General features: G+C 38.7%; 1 long non-coding RNA gene across 1 annotated transcript in view; it reads left to right on the top strand.

Moving 5' to 3' along the window:
- Positions 1 to 5,493, top strand: part of LOC148650832 (uncharacterized) — a 10,661-nt gene extending 5,168 nt beyond the window's left edge. The window contains exon 3 of the long non-coding RNA XR_015925575.1: positions 2,109 to 5,493. This is a non-coding gene — a long non-coding RNA (uncharacterized LOC148650832). The remainder of the gene's footprint in view (positions 1 to 2,108) is intronic.
- The last annotated feature ends 12,010 nt before the right edge of the window (positions 5,494 to 17,503 follow it).

Raw genomic sequence — 17,503 nt, 5'->3', positions numbered from 1 at the left:
CGCGCGGTGCACTGACGGTCACACAGAGCGGCAACGGGCAGCCTGCTTACCGACATTCAGCGAATACGAGTAAACCAAGAAATAAATGGGTTACCTGGACTTTCTTAGATTTGCAACTCAGCTGGCAGGCTCTGCAAGACACCCGCTGCTCCGTCCGTGGTCCCGGCTACTCTTAGCTGGTGGCATGTGGGCTTTTCAAATAAAACATACAATTCGAAAAGTTCACACCAAGAAGTAAAATCACTGTCATAAACAACATGCTTTCAACGGAAGGAATTTGTGATTGAGTGTTTAAAAATAATGGGTGTCGAGGCTTTCTCTGCGATTGCAGTGAAGAGTTATGATTTTGTTTTCCATGACAGTGCCGTTGCTACATATATGCACGCGCTAAAATAATAATAATAATAATAATAATAATAATAATAATAATAATAATAATAATAATAATAATAATAATAATAACCGAGGTACTAAGCTTTACATACGGTCGGGTGCGTTATACATGCTGTTTTTAAAGCACTATGCCTTCATCGTTTGTTTAACTACTGCATCACGTTCCGGTGTCAGCTCTGTTCTTTCTAGATTCAATCTCCTTTCTTTAAGGAAGAAAGTGCTCCGGCTTAAAACAGAATTGAAGAACTGGATACCGAGGTTCGGAGAGGACCTTTCGAGAATCTTTACTGTTCATAGGGGACTTACCAACCCTCTAACTTTAATATGGTTGAGGTACTTGCTTTTAAATTAATAAAACCTTTTTTTTTTAGATTTTAGATATTGATTATGGGAAAAAGAAAAAAAGTAGTGTCTGAAGTTTCTTGCCATCACAGAGTGCGGGGAAAGAAAGACGCATATTGTTCATTCTCTGTGAGGCTCCGAGTTGGTTTATTAAGGAAGAAATCAGAAGCAATAAGGTAGAGATTATGTCGCAGAATGAAATAATTTTAATTCCCCTTTCACCATTTTCTTCGGCTATTATACCGTGATCTGAGTGGATTTTGTAACGTTTATAATAAGGGGAACTATTGATTTCAGAAGTAAACACAATACAAAGCTGATAGGACAATTTACTGCAATCTAACGAAGTATTGAGGATAGATACTTGTAATTTGCTATCTTTGCCCACACAATACTAAATTAATGGATGAAACTAAGTTTCTGTGAACCTTTTGGAGATGTAAAGTTAACCATTCTTAAAGTTCAACAGGTATTGTGCTCGGACACGTCTTTTTATAGTCTGTCGGGTAAAATAAGGATTTATCCTGGCAGTAGATTTAAGATAAAAATCAGTTTTATTTCAATATGAACGGTTGTTTACGTGTAAAAAAAACATTCTTACGTATTCAACGATTGCCGTAGTCATCTGTTGTTTTACTATAATTATGAAATTGACTTGTTATAAAAACAAACGGTGTCCATGGTTAAACGTCTTGATTTAAACACATTTTGATATATATTTTCAAATGAAGATATCATTTTCATCACATGGTACTGGTGAGATTATGAAACTAGCCTCGGTGTTCTGGTTTTTAAGCACTTTGTATTTGCACACATTTGCACACTTTTCCTACTGGGTGAGAAGTGCTGTTTCATTATTACTTAACAGATGTAGAATCTCTCCCGGGGGTAGGTACTTCCAGTCAACCTGAATAATTGTCCTGTAGTAATTTCTCAGTTGTAAATTCCTGACAAAAGGTTTCCGAGGTGCAGAGTGGTCAGAAATATGGTAATCTAAAGATTTAGCTGACATTAGGAACTGGTTGTCATCAGACAGTAAGATGGCAAAAACTCTCATCCAGAGAGTCAGGTTAGTTTTACCTATGAAGAGCGAATTTTATTTTCGTGTACCGTATATTAACATAGTAACCTAGTTAAAATTCAGTTGGGGGGAAAAATAACAAGAAAAAAGTCAGATATGTATTTTCACATTTTGGAGGAGAGGTTTTGATAAACGGTAATTCATTCAAAACCTTTATTACTACAAACAATATGTAAAGGTGTTTTTTTTTAAATAAAGCAGAATGTAAAAACGTGTTAAGGTGTACTTTATGTATTAAACTATAATCTATTCTGGTTAATACCCTGTCCCGGTCTCCCCTCTGTAATTCCAGGTTCGCCGATGGTTTTACTACAGTGCGATGGCAGCTAGTCCGCCCGCCTCCTGCTTGAATATCACTTCCTCATCAGTACAGATCTGCTCGTTTCAAGACACATCATGGGATGCTGTTGCTCACTGACTTCTTTGTTACTCACATAGGTCTTTCGTATCTTTGTATTTTGAACTATATCATTATTGCTTATATTTATACATGATTCATTTTATTAAAAACAAAACAAAAAGGGGTACTAATTGTTGTTAAAAAATCCTTTGATTTTCCCTTGATAATTTTTTGAATTTCGACATTTTTTACATTTGTTTCTAACATGTTTGAAAACTATGGATGCTGTTGAATCATTGCTGTATCCACATTTTCAACTCCATTAGGGTGAAATAGAGCATTTTTGCATTCAGAGGAAATATCTGAGGGTGGCAGACTGGCACAGAGGTTAGCAATGCTGTCTTGCATCAGCAGAGCCCCATCTTGAGTCTCGGGGGTGCTCTCTGCGTGGGGTTTGTATGATCTCCCTGAGTTTCCTCCAGGTTTCCTCCCACAGTCCAAAGACATGCTGATGGGTTAATTGGCTTCTGGGGAAACTGGCCCTGGTGTGTGTGTGTGTGTGTGTGTGTGTGTGTGTGTGTGTGTGTGTGTGTGTGTGTGTGTGTGTGTGTGTGTGTGTGTCTGCCCTGTGTTGGACTGGCGTCCTGTCCAGGGTGTACCCTGCCTTGCACCCATTGCATGCTGGGATAGGCTCCAGCTCCCCTGCGACCCTGAATTGGATAAAGGGGTCAGAACATGGATGGATGGAGGGTGGGATGGAAATAAGGGTAATATCCCTTTTGTTCAGCACAGAAAGAGGTTGAAGCCCAGCTGAATGCCAGACCTTAATTCTACTTCCTTAGAATTAAGCAGCCAGACTCCCAGCCCTCCAAACAACTCAGTCATGAAAAGAAACCTAGTTATACTCCAACCTTCCTCCAAAGCCAAATTATTCCATCCTCTCCCAAGCCAAAGTTAAATGCCTGACTGTAGTCCTAGCCCTGCTCTAGTCTTGACTCCAGCTTTAGTTGCAACCCTAACCTCAGCTCTGAGCTTTCCTCACTGCTTACTGACCCAGTGTGCGACATATAGGAAACCAAGCATGCCCTACCACTGGACTGTCGATTCTCAAATGTGCCCTTTCATCGCTCCACGAACAATCACACTGAGTGCTTAATTTTCGTCCATAAAATCAGCTGTCTCAAGCAGAAAACAAGCCTTCGGAAGCAGATGTTATCAGGATGTACACAAAACCCATGATTAACTTTAATCCTATGAGTGTGAGTGCATTGCATTTTTGAAATATTCCTTGAGGTGATTGATCACCATTACTCTGAAGAAATTAGATTATACAGATTCGACTCAGAACGCCTCGTGGATAGAAACATGGATAGAACATGAATCGAAATAGAGCATTGTGTAAGGTAAAAGTTAACCAGTGCTTTGCGATTTTTCAGTGGAAAACATATTGAAAAGCCAGTGAAGAAGTATTTCTATCACTCAGCCTTTTAAGTTTTCTCCCAACACTGCCTAATTATAAGTCTTTTGTCAGGGTTGTGCTAACAAGTAAATGACTTCAACAGGAGTCTTCTTTTGTTCAGTGTGTTATCATGCAGAGAACCTTATCGTACCTAGGAGATTGATCTTTATTTACAGCTAAAAGACTAGCGAGGATATTGAGGTACAGCTGTGAGAAAGTGAAAGTACTAATTAATACATTTTGTCAAAAGCTAACAAAAAATGAAATGAACTGAATTAAAAATATCCATTCAGATGCTGTTGATTTCCAGGTGTCCTGTCTCTGTGCACGTAAGAGCTTGAGACATTGTTGTAGATTGTTTTTTTCTTTTCTGAGAAGTAATAGTTCATAATAAAACAAAGTCATAATCAATCAGGGAGATTTTTTATTCCCACACTTTTAGTGGCCCAGGCAAAAGAAAAGAGAGTGTTATACTGTATATTAAAATTTCAGAATGTTAAGGGGAGTAGAATATGAACTCTGTACTATTGCAAATATTTCACTGTTTGTTTGTTGTAGCTTGTACTGCAGAATCTTCTGAAACCTTTATGCAAGGGACTTTCCAGGGATTTGCCTGATTTAAACGTTTTCTGTTCCAATGCGTTCGTGAAGCAACCTTTCACTTGGAGATGATGAACTTCAGAAAAGTGAAATTCGGGAGTAGCTGAGCATTATTTTCAGCTCTGCATTTTAAGGTCAAGGGTAGCAGATGTCTGTCTGAACTACAGGTTGCCAAGCAGGTCCAGGAAAATAGTGGCACAGACAGGAGAGCACAAATGGTCTGACAAAGGATGTTCAGGAAACGTCTGTATGGTTGGCTGACTCTCAGAAAGAAATGAATCGGAACCAGAAAATGTGTGTGTGTGTGTGTGTGTGTGTGTGTGTGTGTGTGTGTGTGTGTGTGTGTGTGTGTGTGTGTGAGGTTGTAAGGTTCTTATATGTCTGATGTTACACTGTGCTATTTGAATAAGTGTTTTTAATTTAAACCTGAATCTCTTAGTTTATCTTCAGAATGGCTGACATGATGCACTGCTGTACCCACATCAGTTCATCTTGTGTGTGACTGTCGCAGTGATTCTGAGAAGGTTTATGGTAGTCTGTGGAAGGTCAATGGTCTTTTTATAATAAACACCAGAGTTCAGTGAGTATAATGCAATTTGTAATCTTCATACATGTAGAAACCATTACCTTCTCTTTCCTTGAAGTCAATAATCTGTTTGTGAAAGTTGTTATTACATCACATTACTAGTATGTTATGTCCACTCTACTCAATATGGATTCAAACTTCCTATGTAATTCTCATAGTAATGTTTATTAAATAAGTACGTAATCTGCTACTAACAGCATTATTCTGCCACAAACATGAAGATACTCATTCCAGCAAGGAAAAGTAAAAATAACCTCTTTTGTATAACTTCAGTATGATTGTAATTTATCAATTTATAATTTAAATTTATCAATTTATAAGTACACTTTTTTCAGGTGTACTTATAATTTTCTTGTGAACACCCAAGTTTACTGAAACAAGATGTATTGTCTCTGAGATTACTTGGGTTTCAAAGTGATTTTGTTGAATAACATTTTTATGTTTGGGATTTGTGAATTTGCGATGCAGTTACAGTTACAGTATCTTAACATAGATTTGAAAGAAGCTCAGATGCTATTTGTACAACTTCATATGAACCATCCTCATGTTTTTTCATTATTGTATTTACTATTATGGTAAATTTGGTAATTGGTACAGGAATATTGCTGTGGTTGTCTAATACTGCTTATGATATATTTTCTTTTTTGTGAGATGTTTTCAATGTATGAAATAAATATACCAGTTCAATACCAGTTTATCCTCTGTCAGTGTGCTTAATATGTTATAACTGTATTTAATAAAAATAACAGTTTTTGTCCGAATCAGTAATAGGTGTCAGGAAACCCACAAAGGTTAACTAACATATTATATTGGGTTTCTTTAAATTACAGCCTTCTTTCTTGTAAACAGAAATGAAAAAATGTACAGAAATCAGCATCTACTCTTGGGCTATAAGCCATATTTAATTTAGAGGCCTCAGCCAAACGTTCTAACAACAAAATGACAAATTCTAGTTTTTAATTTTCCTAAATTACATTGCACAAAATATTGATGACATAACCTATTTTCAGTCTTAATTTGGTTAGAAATGTAGTTTACAGAACTTTCCTACACAAGAATTAGAAACAATGTTTTTGACAACACTGAAAATCAAGAGTCAATCCTGTGTGCAGTAGCCTGGTGTGATGGAAAAGTTTATTCAGTGACAATAATTTCTGAAAATGTTCAAAGAAGTAAGGAGGCTTTCAGTAATGCCCTACATACCTGTGTACGGATTAAGACTTTGGGATGCATCTGTTCAATTGTTGTCCCCAGTCAGGGTGAATGTTTAATGTAAAAAAAGCTCATTACAGGAGGGAAAGGATTATAAAACACATGCACAATTCTCTAGTGAAAGCTAGAGGGAGCACTGTGAAGCTATATTGAAGAGGAGACTGGGTCATACTGTGTAATCTTGCCCAGAACAAATCTTGTTCCTTGTTAGATGACAAAGAATTTCGATGAAGTATTTTCCTTGTTATAAAAATTTAATTTGTGTAGTAATTAGATCATAGAACATTTTGACCCAAACGCCCTTCTGTCTCGGTGCTTTGTTCCGAAATGTTCTTTGTTCTTTTTCTTTGACTTTTTGTGGAGCAGGTTTCTTTGGGTTTTCAGTGCACCTAACCACAGTTTGTGAGTTAATGTGAGGTACTTATAGCTAAAATTACACAGATTGTATAGTAGTGGAGCAACACGGGGCACTCTGGATATTTTTCTAGATTGAAGAAAAATTGAGTTCTTTTTCGTGCAATAAATGTGCTTCAGGAGCACTGTTCTTTCCCTGGGTACAAAGCTCTGCTGTCATATTCCGTATTTTGACGCCGTGGGGTGTGCGGAGAAGCACAGTTTGCTGCTATATGGACATGGAAATATTTCAACTTCAGCTTATGGCAGCACAAGCTGTGCACAGGTGTGCAGGGACGTCTGCATTCAAAGAGACCGTTGTACCATAAACAATGATATAAATGCCTGAATAAAATGGCCAGTTAACAATCTTTTGACTGCCCTAACCTCTCAGCCTTTGTCTCCAATCGATCAGACAGCTGGCAGTGTAATTGTATGTCTAGAATGGGACTCCTTCTTGCTTGTAAAAAGGGAGCTGCTGCAGCTTTTTTTCTCAAAGTTCCTAGATGAAAAAGTTAAGTATGGAGTAGCTGTTCTGAATTCAGCTTAATCTTTTAGCAAGTGTACTGTACGTCCCTGCAAGTTGAAAATCAGCAGTGACTTTTTATTTTCTTTCGCTTTGATCTGTGACTAACACAGGTTTTCTCTTCCATCACAGCTACAAGGTCTGACTGGGGATTATTCCATTAATTTTTAGAAAGGACCATTGTTTTGGCTTAATACTGGGTTTTAAACAATTCCAGTTCTTTGAGAAAGTAGTACAAAGTATGTGTTGTATAAAGGAAAAGCAGTGAAACAGAAATAATACATCTAAGCTCCTGGGCCATTTTTATTCTTTAGATGTTAGATGTGCTTTTTATCATTATTTACAATTTAATTTTTTTTGTTACGATTTGTTACAATCGTAATAAATAAGTATGAAATAATAATCGCAATAAGCCTAAGGGTTTATGTTACATCGTAGTCTGGAAAGTCAAACATTAATTAGATTTTATCTACAATCCCAAGTGCTGTGATGTTTTGATATCTAAGGGAAAAAATATCCATCTCAGGTAATAGATACAAAAAGAGATTTCTGCAGGTTCGGTGAAGCTATGACGACTCCAGACGTCGCAGAAATAGCCCCTTATGGATATCCTAAATTAGCAGATCCTGTGTTTTTTTCTGTTTGGAAGACCAGGCTGGATGCACAGTTAAACATTTTCTCACCATGAGAAGATGTAAAACCTCAGGATGAATGTTGTATAAATATATTAGTTAATTGTTCAGCAGTCGATCAATTGAATGACCTAATCTGACAAATCTGAAATTATATAGTTTGACTTTGCTGCATGGAAACACAGCTAATTGCTGGTCTGTATGGATTACAAGGTGCTTGTCTTGAAGGTATTAATTAATGCTGAGTGGTATATAGTAAACTGGTATAGATGCTTTCAGGAGCGTGCATTATGCTCCTGGAAACACCAATAAGGGTTTAAATTAAGATATCTTACTTATTTTACCTCTATCAGTTCTGACCTAGAGAGGGATCTGCTAATGTGAAACAATCTGGGATTTAGCACCAAGTGTTATCGGCCACCTGTGAATAACCACTCGCCCTCCTTCATACAGGCTAGTGCTGCTACACTGATACCAAAGAAAGAAGTCAATGTGGTCTATCACTGTACTCATTAAGGGCAGTAAAATATACCAGAAATTAGAAGTGAGCGATTGTCAGCCTTCACGTTGACCGGCAGGCCTGCAGTTTTCAAAATATCTGCAGTTTTATTTTTTTAAGCCCAAAAAGTCATAGTTTCTTTGACCAGCCCCATTTTTGTTTTAGGAAATTCTGGTGACGGTAAAAGTCATTTTACAAAAAAGCATTTTTTTAAATGTCATTCTTATCTTGTTATAAAATATTTATTGCTGAATTATTTCATTTTAAATAACGTTTGATAAGTAAGGTTGACCTGATTTAACTCTTAAGTACTTTTTGTACAACACCTTTTTGTGCAAATCATTATTAGTAAGAATGTGTTTAAACAAGTTTCCATGTTTAGTACCCTGTAATAAAGCTACACTATGCACCAGAACTGCAGATCAAATATCCAGCCCCTGAAAAAAATCTTAAGATCTTATATCTGAAGGCTTGGTATATAAAGCATTATTTGAGAGAGGAGACGATCACAACAACAGTTGGAGACATCAGCAGTTTTAATGTGAAAATGTACTGGGTGTCTCTGTCTTTGGTGTTTTAGTAATTTAAGGTTAAGATCCTTGCCTTTAGTGAGCCTTATCTGTACAATCTTGTTAATAAAGGTGAGTCAGAAATTTAAACATGGACCGAAGGTAAACACAGCTCTCTGTGACTGACTGCGCTGTGTTTTATATCAGTCATGCATTTTATTGATGCCCTCCTTGAAAGATGTATGAACTCTGTCATTGAAGTAAGATGGCCTGACACAAGGAAGTCAAACAACCACATAAAGTTAAGTACTGGGGATTAGTCTGCTTTTTGAACTTACCATAATTATCCTCTTGAGAAAGCATTACGTCTATAGAAGGTAATAGTGGAAGTTTGTATCTGCCTGTCACATCTGAAGTGGGGGTGGAGTGTACAAGCAAGGGATTCGAAGAGAAAAATGTTTTGCTTTATTGTTCGGCAGACACGGCTGCTGGATTCACCAGGGCAAGAACAACTTTCTTCTTCTTTTTTTCTTTTTCCCCCCCAACACTGCACAAAAGAAAAGGCCTAATTAATAAGACCGGTGTCTAAACATTCCAGTTCAGGACAGCTGGAGAAAACCATCACTCGTTTTTTGGTTGTAAAACACGTCATTGACAGTAAGAGAAAAATTAAAGTGTTAAATCATTCTTTTGGCCCTCATTCCGACTGTGTTCTTTAACAACATGTGGTGAACAGTCTTCCAAATCTAGTGAAAACACAGACATTTATAACTTCAACCATAAGAATAACTATGCTTATTATTATGCATTCTGCGCAAACATCACTTTTCCGATAATTTCTTTACCCGTGTTTCTAAGTCGTTATCGTTGTGAAAGGGGGGTTGTGGAGTAGTGTGGCTGTCACCTCTGCTGCCTACCAGTCCTTGGGTCCTGGGTTAAAATCTGTACCGAGACACCTGTCTCTGTGGAGTTTGCATGTTCCCATGTTCCCTGCCAAGGTGAGTTTGCTCCTGTTTCTTCAGCCTTCGAATGACTCAAGATTGCCACAGCCCTTATTGTGCAGACGTGGCTTCCTGATAATGAAGAATGGCTTCTCACAATGAAAAGGAGATACCATATTGAATGCATTCTCATAGTAGTGTGAACTCTTACGGCTACAAATGGACTGCAGAACTTGACCCTGTCACATTCTAAAAAATGCCCCCCACAGAACACAGTGTCATATGCAAGGAAACTGAAATTGCTGTGAATACTTTACTGAGTAGACAGTTGTGTTTCTGTCCACATAAAGCCGGTTTCAGGTTATCCAACCGTAAGTATCAGTTTTGCAGATCATTTTGAATTCATGGTTGTAATTATTTAATTAATTTGTTTAGGACTTAAACTATCCACAGTGACATGCCAATGTAAATTACCATGTTAACTATAAAGTAGAACCATTTCATGTTCTACTAAATCTCATGGTGAAAATAGAAGAGGGATTTAATAAAGCTATTGTTACAACGTATAAGAAATTGCAAAGGAAAAAGACTAAAAAAATATCAACCATATAGTGGATGAACAGTAAGATAATGATCATCATACAATTTAATTTAACTTTCTCTTAAAAATGAGCTGGTCAATATTATATACCAAGACATTTTGTTTTATTTTGCTCAGTCGGGAACTACATAGTTTACACACTGTGTGCATGGGCATTACAGTCTTCCTGGTGATGACTGTGTGTAATCATGTTATTCCAACATATCCTGATGAGGACATCAGAGCTAACTTTGTGATTGTAGTAGGAACAAGATCACAAGTGTTTCCTAAATGTGCACAGATCTGTTAGGAATAAAAGGAAATCACTGACTCAGATAAAAAATATTAAGTACGTATTAATTAAGTATGACACAAATCACAATGTCCCAAAGGATAACGTGCGTTTTTCCACTGGATTGGTTTGTTAAACATTATACAGATTTGCTTGTCCTTCCTCCCTTGACAGTCGCTGTTAATCAGACACCTGCAGTCTCCTTGGTGAAAATTTATGTCACATTGACAAGGGTGTTAGGGATGTATCTCAGAAATCATTGCAATTGTCCGCAGCCAGTAGTGCCTGGTGGATTACAGTATGCTTGGGATTCAGGGTGATGAGGGTTTTACCTCTTTAAATTTTCAGTGTTGAAAAAATCTGATCTCATAGTTTTATTTTTCAGATATTGAAGCACTCAGTGCTGGACAGATCCTAGGGGGTGGTTAGTATTCCCCCAGACAAGGGGATTGTGTTCATCCTATTCCAGCAAATGCCATTAGTGTTTTAAAAACATCAGTATTATTTAAATAAATCAGACTCAGTCCTTTCTTGCTTTGTGTTTAAAATGCACAATTTAACAAGCACTGCAACATGAACACCATGCACGACTGCATCACAGGTCTCGCCGTGGGACTTGTCCCGACTCATTGCTGACGAAAGCTTAGCTCCACGCTCCCCAGCAGGCCCGCCTCAGTGTTGTGTTTTGTGTTCTGGTGGTGAAGGGGCACATCTGCCTGTGCTGAACCATGGGCGACCTATACATGCTTTCCACTCCTACCACTGGATTCCAAAAGCACCCAACAGCAAATCCAAGCAACATCGGTCATTGTGGAAGGCCAATTTCCATCACAATGGACACCATCACCACTAGAAAAATGTAACGATGTTTCAATGTAATTCTCAAGCGACAAAACATTGTTATCCACAGCTAGTCTGTGGTCTCACCAAGATACGTGAGATATAACATTCAACCACAGGAGTCATTGTCGCATCTTTCCGAATCCTTTTGATTTAAAGACTCTGAGAATTTTAGGAGCTGTCCTCTTGTTCAGTCGCGTAAAGGATAGTCGTCATCACGTGAGTTTCTATCCACTGTGTTTTCTGTACCTAGCACAGTGGTGAAGCTGCTCCCCCACTGATTCACATACAGGCTGAAAGTAAAAATTCTAATATGGAGGTAGGAAATCATGACACACATCTAGCCTTGCAATTTAATCACTGTATACCCAGGAAAGTATCGACAGTTGTCCTGTGGAAGCTATTAAAGTTCCTGTCCAAGGTTAAATGAAATTGCAGTTTATCAGAGAAGCATTGAGAAAATAAGGGAATCTGTTCATGGCTGTTGATTAATGCCAAGAATGATCAACACAAGGGGGTTCATTAAGCTATACATCATGTGGGTAATTTAACATGTCATTGTGCCTGCTGTCTGCTTTCTGTGCACATTGTGTTATGCTCCCTCATTTTCCCAATGATCTGACATAAAGATTTGTATCAAAAATAACTGCTGGGGATATACAATATTTGCATCGTGTACAATCTATAGGGTTTTTTGATGTCTCGTAGTGTTTTAAGATAAACACAGTGAGATTTAACGAATAGAGAATGACACCCTAAATTCAGATTTTAGACCTCCTGCATAACGCCAGTTTAATTTTAAAGCAGAAGTCTTTTTACTTTTAGTGTTAGGTTCTAGTATGATGTTGTGTAAGCACACATTGTGTAGTGACACGCTGGGCTTGTGGATCTTGTTAAGCTCCATTCCTTTTCCAAAGACGCCAGAGTGTCTATGTCATTTACATCATAAACAGCCAGGCTAAAGGATAAATTCAAACTCCAATTTTACTAGTGGGTGGAATGGGATATTTGCCTCAGGACAGAACAATTTTAAGGTGTGGGTCACTTTTATTTTTTCTTCTTAAACACATTTTTGATTAATTAACACATTATTACACTTTGGACTTTTATCGAGGGCTGAAGTATGACGCTGTACTTTCTGGCTCTTCCCCAGCATGGTTCACATCTTCTTTCTGACAAGAACAAGCAAACAGCTTTTCACTAGTCAGACTCGGCCACCTAACTCCCTGAAAAACTGAATGACATCACTAAAGATCTGTGGTCACATGAAATTGATCCATCTTTCTATTTTGTCTTCAGCCGTGAGCTCCAATAGTTAATTTGTTTTGTTTTTTTTGCTTCTGACATACTGCTCCTAATCATGGACGTTTTTGATCACTTGCTGTTTTGCAGTAGTCATGCATACATAAAGATATGCTAATATGAGACTGTTTTATTTCTGGTGTCATTTATTATCAAGGATTTGTTTACTAGAGAATAATTAATTGTACCACTGGGAAACTCAAGAGTCAAACATGAATCAGGGAAGACGTATAACTTGATAAGGAGCAGTGAAAGTCGCACATAATTAAGCAGGGCACTTGAGACCAATTGTTTGCAGAATGAGTCTGCCTGGGCTAATTGACACTAATTGTTTAATCTGATTTTCCTCCCTGCACCTCAACAAATATATGAGCACAGAGTGTTTATCTGTGTATTTTTTAAAGTATTTATAAAACTACAATAAAATTTCATACATATATTTGAATTTGGTTGGTATTCGATGTGCGACGTTGTGCAGTATTTAATGATGCTCTAGCATTCTTTAGAGAAATTAGTAAATTTGCCTTATTCGTGAATGGTTATTACTAATGTTAAATCAAACACTGTTGAAATAACTTTATCCCTGCTCTAAATGTATCGAAAACATGCAAAAAAGCAAAATAATTTTCTTCTCTTGGCTGTGGAAATCTAAACGTGAACCCCATCACCACCACTGCACACACACAGAGCCACCAACATATGTGAACAAGCACTGACAGAGAGAGGAGGAGGAATTGCTCCCAATGACAGACATGCAGTTGTGGGCTTTAGGAAAGGAGCAGTGGAATATTTTTCTATTGCAGGATGATGTTTGCTGAATACCGTCGGAACCTGTAATGAATAAATTTTGTGATTGCCCGAAGGGGAGAGCACAGTATCGATGCTGGTAATTCAGCACACTTCTTTAGTCACTTCTGACAAACAGGAAAGCTACATGCAAGAAAAATGTTGGTAAGATGAATTCACTTTCCTGCCTACCTATCTGTTCACCTGTGGTTGCCTTGTCATAGCTGATGTGAGAATGAGGTTTTTAAGACTTTTGATTTATGGCCTTTTCACGAAAGACTATAAATTAACACTGCAATACGTATCAGCCTCCTTTCCTCCCAATAAGAAAATCTTAACGCGTAGGGCTTCACTGCTGGGAGCTGACTTGCCTGTAGATGCACTGTAGGAAGCACAGCCTTGTTAACCCTTTCTTTTGCAGGTGCCAAAAAGCAAAAGCGATGTTTCCTTTCGTGCTGGAACAGGAGATGTAACACATGGCTGGATCTATTACTTCACCGTGGTGAAGCAGTCAACGAGACACGGTGTGCATCTGCTTTCAGGCCTAGGATTCAGTGCTGGCAGTTTTTGATTTCGGCCCAGAAGCCCACCCAGAGCGAGGCTGACACTGTCCCCACCTGCTGTCACGAGACCAGGAGCCAGGTGTGCTGAACACATGCATGACAGTGGTCAGGGTCTGGGCTTTCAAAAGCAGCCCATGATAGAGTTTGGGCTGCTCCTCAGTCACAGCCATTACCAGCTTCTCCTCATGTGAGTTTAAGTCTGAGCTACTCAACAGGCTGTTGCAGGGCTGCTTGTCTTCTCTCTCTTCCCTAATATCGAACACCCTGGTCTTGGATCAGCAGAAGAAACCTGTTTCTACCAGCATCAGTTTCAAAGTCACCTAACACCCCTGTCACGGTCACTGAGGCCTGGGTGTCTCCCCTCCTTTGCTTCTCCGTTTCCACAGGAAAGCACAGCGCCGATGGTGGGTAAAAGAGGCTTCTTCAGGTGGCAGTGGCCCATTAGCCTTCCAACGGGAGCTTGAAGTCACTGCACTGCCTTGTCTTCAGAGGCCCCAGGAGCAGAACTGGGCCGCTCTGGGCTTGTCCCCTTGGCTGTTGTCCTCTCCACACTTGTGCTGTCCTCCTGGAATGGCCGTTAGAAGGAGTGTGTATCAGGGATCTTATGGCTGGGGGGGGGGGGGCATCACATTTTCCTGCAGTTCTCCTACGATACAAGTACCAGTCTCTCTCAGCAGCAGACACTGGCTTCTGAGCATGAGGGCGTGAGGGTCATGCCAGGGTGAAGACAGCTGTGCTTGATTTCGCTTGTTGTTTCGCCACGTGGCTGCAGTTCTGCTGCCGCCCGAGGCATTTCAGTAGAGTTTCTAGCCAGGGCTCAGGCCAACCCACCCTCATGCAAATAAGGGCAACAAACGGTGTTTCATCACCTCGCTTCCCTCCCTCCGCCCCATCATTGCCCTGGCAGCAGCTCCTCGGCTCATTACTGCTGGTGGGACGCGGGGAGGCAGGGGCCTGACCCTTATGGCCAGGTGGTTCCCTCAGCCCAGCAGGTTAAAGTCAAATCAGTATTTCAACTGCTCAATTGAATTGAGCAATTTCAAATCACTCAATACTGTTATCCTGAAAGCTCTTCAATTGCCCATTACTAAGAGCAATAAATACCCCAGCTGGGCATTTCTTTAAGGGACAAACAGGTCTCCACTGCAGCAGCAGTTCCTTTAAGGTAACAAAATAGCCATTAGCGTGTCCATTTCCCACATCCAGCAGGGCAGCTGCAGTGCCGAAATGTGAAATGGCACCACAGCCTCATAGTGGGGAAGGAGCAAACCACAACGCGGATTTGCATTCTCAGGAAATCCGAGCAAAAGGCGACACCTTAAGTTCTCAAGGTTATAGCAGCAGCCATTCATGAGGAATGAATGATACATAACTGATACAGCTTCATGTCCTTGATCACACAAGGCAGGCTGCATGAAAACCCTTTTCCGTGTGAGCTGACTGAATTACGTGACACAAAGGGTGGCGGGAGTGTGGAACAAGCCACCTGGTCGTGCTGGCGACGCCCACACCCTGGGATCCTTTGAGATGTGAGTTGAGATGTGTGGATGTGTTGAGTGGCCTCCTCTCGTTTGTACAGCACGCTTTGTTATGTCCCTGCGTATGGGAAAGTTAGTTGAGTTAATGAATTGATTAATTGATTGAATTGAGTTAGTTGATTGACGAATTGATGAATCTCTTATCGTTGTCTTCACCCCCCCCCCCCCCCTCCCAACCTGTGTGATTACAACCCACCCGACTTCAGAGGCACTTTCCCAGTGGAAGAGTGGAGACGCCCAGTCACAGCTGGTTAACGACATGGCCGAGTCTCAAACTTATCATGTTTTTTATTTTAATAGCTGCTCTTGTCGAGAGAAACTCCCCAGCATGCACTGCTTGAGAATGGCAGTTCAATTCATACCGTCCCTTAAATGTAATGCAGATGTATTCTTTTAAAGAAAACAATAAAGCTGTCAATAAGGGATCTGCATGGTTATGACCTTCTGAAAATTTGTACCAATCTTTTATCCAGTTTTCCAATTTGTTTCCAGACCTTGAAACATGGAGTGATCTCATTAAATTTTCTTGTCCCACTTTTAAAATCTTTTCCTTTTTAAAATGAGGTTACTAAGCACAACAGTGAAAGACTGAATAGAACGCTTTCAAAAGGACAGGAGGTATGAATGTACAAATGGGCAGACAGTAGGAGCTGACATCAGCATTAGTAAGAACCAGCTGTTATACTGAAAGCAGGTATAGGAAACATGATACATTTTAATATGATTGTTACCATGAAAAACAGCACATTCATGAAGGTTAATCTTATTCTTCTCAACATGAGAAGCAACAATGAAGATTTAAAACAATTTAAAAGTTCCCTTTATTTTTCTTTTAAATTCCTTCATGCAAATAATGTACAGTTTAGTCAAGAAAATACCGGATAATGGTGATCATTAGGGGCACAGAGAGAAGGATTTACTCACTGTCTGATCAAGTCTGCTATGGGTGACTAATGAGGCTATGATTGATGAGCCATTACAAATGAAAATTAGATTTAACATTATTACATTTAACTGCAATTAAGCTTGTAGGTTATTTTTTAATTAACAGAGAAATAGCAATAGAAGGATATTAATGATTATTATAGAGGGTGTTTATGAAAGTGGTTAAGCTTATGTTATACTGAAAGACCCTAGCCACAGAGAATGCTATTGCTGTTTATGTAGCAAGAAGCTGAACAATTCAAGTGCATTACACAATCCACAAGGCATTAATGACACTAAAGAATTAAAAAAAGGTGAAATTCAGTCTTGATATTTTTATTTATGTCATACATAGAATTTAAAAATGTTTTTTAAAATCCTGTTGTAAAAGTGTGCACACTAACTAGAGATTTATATGAAAGGATTAGTTTGATGAAAAGCTTGTTTTCTTTTACTTTGAGGAAATAATGCTTTTAAATGATTTTCAAAACATTATTTATCAAAGGGTGAGCTCGATTTACACACCAGTGAAGGTTTTGAATAATGGAGGCATTAAGAAATTTATTTAGGAGTCAATCAATATGAAATTGAAAAAATAGCAGAATCATTAATGCAAACTTTCTGAGAAGCAATGCAAGTAGACTTCAGTGAGGTGCACTGCAGACGCCTGTGGTGTACAGTTTACTGTACATTACAGCCAGCGATTTCGCCATAACAGCCAGAAGTCCTTTAAACCATAATGGAGTTCCAGTTGAAATACTATCATTTTTAAAGATTCTTTTTCTGCAATGAGATAAACTGTACTATTTATGACACCCTCAGCCAAAACATTGTTTTCTTTCTTCTCTTTTCAGCATGGAATAAACCTACTACTTGATCCTATACTATTTATACATCACTATAGAATATTAGACAGTATGTCTGTAAAAATGCATTTATTTTCACAGTATACATATGCAAGATAACTTGTGTTTTGATTTTCTTCCTCTGAGTAAAGCTCATCTACTGTAAAACCTCAAACCAAGCTTCAATGAAAAACAAACTTTGTTTCTGTTTACAGTTTTCTTTCCTAAACATTTGCAGGGCATATATTTGTATATTATGTGAAAGCTGGATTTTTGATTATACCAAGACTGCACAACAGAATTTATACCAGTGGTTAACA

Source organism: Lepisosteus platostomus, chromosome 12, assembly GCF_059453375.1.
Source record: "Lepisosteus platostomus isolate fLepPlt1 chromosome 12, fLepPlt1.hap1, whole genome shotgun sequence".
Classification (NCBI taxonomy): domain Eukaryota; kingdom Metazoa; phylum Chordata; class Actinopteri; order Semionotiformes; family Lepisosteidae; genus Lepisosteus; species Lepisosteus platostomus.
The sequence above is the reverse complement of the archived record's forward strand: the minus strand, read 5'-3'. Positions and strand labels throughout refer to the sequence as shown.